Source organism: Populus alba, chromosome 15 (assembly GCF_005239225.2).
Source record: "Populus alba chromosome 15, ASM523922v2, whole genome shotgun sequence".
Lineage (NCBI taxonomy): Eukaryota > Viridiplantae > Streptophyta > Magnoliopsida > Malpighiales > Salicaceae > Populus > Populus alba.
In genome coordinates this window covers 13,242,949-13,248,948 of record NC_133298.1, presented here as the reverse complement: position 1 = coordinate 13,248,948, position 6,000 = coordinate 13,242,949, and the positions used below count along the sequence as shown (strand labels likewise).

The 6,000-nt window shown below is 32.1% G+C and overlaps 1 pseudogene; it reads left to right on the top strand.

Moving 5' to 3' along the window:
* Positions 1–1,445: 1,445 nt before the first annotated feature.
* LOC140954616 (uncharacterized) lies at positions 1,446–3,235 on the top strand (annotated as a pseudogene).
* The last annotated feature ends 2,765 nt before the right edge of the window (positions 3,236–6,000 follow it).

The window sequence follows — 6,000 nt, the reverse complement described above, 5'->3', positions numbered from 1 at the left end:
CCGAGCAATTTATTGTGGATTTTATCATTTTTTGTAAGTAAATCTATCCTTTTTAGTTTTAACATTTAAATGTTAATTTTATTATTTTTTATTGTTTTTTTTAGTATATGTATTTTGTTAACGTATGTACTTGTTTGATTGTTATTTGTCAAAGAAACTTATAGTATGAATGTATAATTTTATAGTTGTTATAGTTTGTTTTAGATTTTGTCAAATTATATTCGTTTGTAAATTGTTGAAACTTTGTTTGAATTACACCGAATTAGATGTGTTATGATGAAATAAATAATAACTTGTTTAACGGGCCCGTTTTATTTTTTATCAATTCTATTGCAGAGTTGTGATTTCCGTAAATTTATATATGTATAAATTTGTATGGATGTTGATAATTGATAATTGATAATGAATATGTAACATAAGTGTTTTTTTAGTTTGTTGGATAATGTCGGGAAAAACCAATATTTTTGCAAATGTATTTACGTAACATAGTTAATTAATACATGTTGTCGTCATAATTTTATAAAGGTTTAATAGAAGTCATGGATGATTGTTCATGGATGTATCGGGACTCACCCCAAGGATTGCAAAGGACGGATTATTGTAACGGGTTCAGAGTTTTATTATTTTCGCAACATCTATTCTAGGAATTTTACTGATTGCGGTTTAGGTGTCCATGCAGGAAGTGTAAAAATAAAAAAAAAATAGCATCAAGATGTTGTAACGATGCATCTTCTAACCAAAAGGTTCACGGAGGATTACCTGTATTGGTATGCACACGAAAAACTATTTGTTCCTAATGAGAGCATGGTAGAAAGGGTGGTTAGGTCAACTTATAGTGTTGGTAACGTGCATGAAGTTATAAATGACAACAGTAATCCTTATAGGAATATGGTTATAGATGCAATAAGAATGAATGAAGGTAATGTCAATCAATGTCCAATCATAGAAGAAGAACCTAATGCATATGCAACAAGGTTTTTTGATCTGTTGAAAAATTATGATGAACCATTATGGGATGGCTGCACGAACCATAGTAAATTATCGGATGTAGCACAGGTGTTCACCATTAAGTCAAATCACGGGTTAAGTGAGGCCGGTTATGACAAAATTATCGAATGGGTGAGAAGCATTTTACCTGAAGGGAACATGCTGAAAGAGAAATTCTATGTTGCAAAGTCCATGATGAAACCCCTCGGTTTAGGATACCAAAAAATAGACTTGTGCCCTAACTTCTGCATGTTATAATACCTTGAAAATGTTGAGCTGAACGAGTGCATGACATGTGGGCATTCTACAAACCCAAAACTGGTAGGGGAAAGACTCTCGTGGCATATAAAAAACTTAAGTACTTCCCAATCACACCTAGACTGTAGAGGTTATTAATGTCACCAAGGACTGCTGAGCATATGACATAACACTAATCACATCATGTAGTTGATGGAATGATGGTACATCCTTCTGATGGAAAAGTATGGAAACACTTTAATAGTGTGCATCCTCACTTTTCAGCTAAATAAAAAAACATGCATCTTGGGTTATGTACAAACGGATTCCACCCATTCAGGTCATTTGCTGCTCCTTATTCTTGTTGGCTGGTCATATTGACGGTTTATAACTTGCCACCGGGAATGTGTATGAGGCTGGAGTTCATGTTTTTATCTACGGTCATACCAGGTCCGAGCAGTCCAGGGTGGAATATAGATGTTTGTCTTCAACCGTTGATTGATGAGTTAACGCAGTTATGGTCCTCTAGAGCTTTGACTTATGATATCTCGAGGAAATAAAATTTTGTTATGAGCACAGCTTTGATATGGACTATAAATGATTTCCCAGCTTATGGAATGGTTTATGGTTGGAGCACGCATGAAAAACTAGCATGTCCATATTGTATGGAAAACAATAAGGCATTCACGCTAACAAACAGGAGTAAAGCTTTTTTTTTATTGTCACCGTCGTTTCTTGCCACCAAATCACAAGTACAAAAAAAACATAAAAGATTTCTTTGTTGGCAGAGTTGAAAAAGATGTTGCACCCTCGCGTGTTTTTCATGAAGAATTGCATGATGTTGTATCAGAGTATAGTGACATTGTGTTTGGTCTCCAATCAGATAAGCAGAAGTTTCCTGGTTTTGGTTTGACCCATAATTGGGTAAAGCGAAGTATCTTTTGGGAGCTTTCTTATTGGAAGACCAATGTTCTTCACCATAACCTTGACGTCATACATATTGAAAAGAACGTGCTTGAGAATATTTTCAACACCGCTATGGATGTGAAGTGGAAGACAAAAGAAAACATCACTACTAGATTGGATTTAGCGTTGTTCTATAACAGTAAAAATATGAAGATGGTTTATGATGGGTCACAGATCGCAAAACCAAAAGCAATATTCGTGTTAGAGAAAAACGTACAACTACTAGTCTACAAATGGCTTAAGAGTCTGTGTTTTCTTGATGGACATGCCTGGAACATATCAAGGTTGGTTAATACGGAGGAATGCAGATTATATGGAATAAAGAGTCATGACTTCCACGTGTTTATGCAAACACTCATCCCATTAGCTTTTTGTAATTTGTTACCAAAGAGGATATAAGATGCACTCACAGAAATAAGTCATTTCTTTAGAGATATATGCTCTAACAAGTTGAATGTTAATCATATTGAAAGGCTTGAAATGAATATCGTCGAGACAATATGCAAACTTGAGATGATATTCCCTCCATTATTTTTTGACTCAATGAAGCATCTACCCGTATATTTATCGTTTGAGGTAAAAGTTAGAAGACCAGTCCAGTATAGATGGATGTATCTATTTGAGAGATTAGATATTGTAGTTGTAATGTAATTCATAATTAAATGTTTTTTCATTATTTTTTTTAATTGATAATTTTTATTTAATTTTATATATCTACTTGTTCATTCTTAAAAAAAAAAAAAAAAAGGTTAAGAACAAGGCACATATTGAGGCGTCAATATGTGAGGCCTATATTGTTGAGGAGATCTCAACATTTATCTCACACTATTTCGAACCTCATTTGAGAACAAGCATCAACCGTGTTCCATGGCATGATGGTGGTGGTGAAGTGCCTTCAAATGGGAACTTGTCAATATTCTCCAATCCTGGATGACCTACACCTAAAAATGTCGTAAGGGGAAGATATTTGTCTAAAATAGAGTTCAGACAAGCACACAATTATATCATATTTAACTGTGATGAGCTAAGACCTTTTATTAAGTAAGTAGATGTACTACTTAAACTTTGTTAAGAGTGTACTATTTATATACTGTGATATCATAAACTCATATGATTTGGAACAACCTTGAAAGCAATATCGACGATATTTATTATACAAAAACTCACAACTGACCGAATCCCAAATCTTTCAATTATAAAATGAATAATTTGCCACGTGGTTTAGAACACATGTAAGTCCTATCACAAACTCATTACCTCTTGCAAGGTAACTGTACATCAATATTACAAAATATTCATTTATTGATTATTGTTGTATTTGATATACAAGGTTTATCAAATGGGAGGTAGTGTTGCTATTTCACTGTTTTTACTAAGCTTGGGCCCTGAAAGAAAAGTCAAGTGCTATAATGGGTATTTTGTCAATAGATGTCTTTCATACTGAAAAATACGGGCATGGAAAAAAGACATCCAACAACGGTGTTTGTATTAAGGGACCTTCTAATGAGTTTGAAGTTGACTCCTATGGTAAATCAGAAGAGGTCATCGAACTGCAATATCATAACAAGCAAAATAAAGTGTTTTTATTCAAATGTTATTGGTATGACACAACTGACAGAGGAATCAGAGTATATCTTTATTATGGTCTCGTTGAAATCAACTTAAAAGCTAGACTTCGCAACGTAAACGATGTCTTTGTTTTCGTAAAGCAATGCCAACAAGTTTATTACACATACACTCCTTCCTTTAGAAAGGATCGATCAAGAGTTGATTGGTTATCAGTTTTAAAAACCAAAACCAGGAGTCGTGTCGAGGTTGTTCAGGATGAGAATGAAGATACAAGTGTGATAAATGAAGTCTTTCAAGCTAATGAGTTGGTTGAACCATACCGATTTGCTCCTTCGATTGACTTAGAAGAAAATTTAATTTTTTGTATTTTCGATGATAGTCTTGTTGATGTTGACGCAGAGGAGTTGAATGTTTTTTTGAGCTCTAGTGGACTAGAGAATATTGATGAAGAAGATGATAACCATATTGAAGAGTGTGATGAAGCTAATAACAATTCAATTGAGGACGGAGACAAAAATTCTAACTAAATATGATTAGAACACGAAAGTGTAAAGCCTTTTTTTTTATATATAATGTAATATTATGGATGATATTTTGGAACATGAAATATTTATTTTATAATCGTTTGCTCTTGTTATTATATTGCGCGTCCTGTAAGTTTGCAATTTAAGCGTTTGTGCAGGAGGATAAATAGGCACTATAAATAAAACATGCAAAAGTTTGACACAAATACCGACGACGATACCGACAAAATGTGTTCCGTCAATATTTTACCGAGAGTTGAAAAAAAAATTAAAGCATTTGCCGCAATCACCTATGGAGATACCAACGAAATGTGTGCCACCGGTATTTTACCAAGAGTTGAAAAAAAAATTACAGTATTTGCCATAATAACCAACGGCCATATCGATGGAATTTTTCCAGTCGGTATTTTACCGAGAGTTGCAAAAACATTGCAGCCCATGCTACAATCACCGACGTGTTTCCCGATGGACGCACCAACATACGGTGCAAATTCCAAAGCGTTCGACTGTCAAACTGCTAGGTCGGTCGACACATTTACCGAAGGAAGCAGAAAATCCAATGTGCGTGTAATTTTACACCTATTTACTGATGGATGTGCTGACGGACTTTGAAAAATCTGGAGGGATTTTCAAAATTTTAGTGCGAAATTCAAAAAATTACCGACGGAATTTAATGCGACCGCCCAAGAAAATGTTATTTTAAGTTTTTTCCGCAAATCCGTCGATAAAATTACAGTATAAAATCGACACCCCCTCCGCAGTTCATTTTTTCTCGACTCCTCTCATTCATCTTCTCTTCTCCTATGCTTCCTCAAATAGTTTATACAAGGTTTTCATTGTAGTTTTCAACATATTAAAAGGTATGATTCTCCTTTCTTTATCTTTGTATTTGTTTATTTTTTTTTTCAGTTATAATTATTTTTGTTGTGTTTTTTGTTTTGTGTATTCTTTGTAGATAAAATCTTGAAATCAACATACTATTAAGGTAATTTTTTGTTTTTTGTTTTGTGTATTCTTTGTAGATAAAATCTTGAAATCAACACACTATTAAGGTAAACATTTTTCATTGCTAAAGTCTTTAGTTTTTTTCTTTTTATTTGTTCAATTTATTTTATTGTTTGTATTGCCATAATAATTGAAAATTTTGTTAAATTTGAATTGTTATTGTTGAATTAACCTTTAAAATTTTAATTGAAATATAGAATTAAATTTAATTAGTTTATCTTAATTTTATTATATTATTGCTTGTCATGTTTTTTTATTATTTAGATTAATTTTAATTGTTATTTATGAATTTGTATAGATGTTAGTTGAAAATATATAGATTTTAAATTTCTATAGATGTTAGCTAGGTTGTATATAAGATTTTGCAATATTTGTGTAATTATTTGTATAAATTTGTGTAGATGTGTAGAATGAAAATTGGCTTGTTGATATTATCAAAATTTATAGGTATGAAAACTGTGGGTAGTCTCTAATATAGGGGAGGTGTTGGCGAATTGATTTTAAATAATTGAATTTAATTATTTAATTATTCATATAAATTTGTGTAGATGTGTAGAATGAAAATTTAATTATTTTATTGTTTGTATTGTAATAATTATTTGAAAATTTAGTCTCTTTTAATTGTTATTGTTGAATTTACCATGGAAATGGTAATTGAAAATGAAGAATTAAATTTCATTATTTTATCTTAATTTTATTCTATTATTGCTTG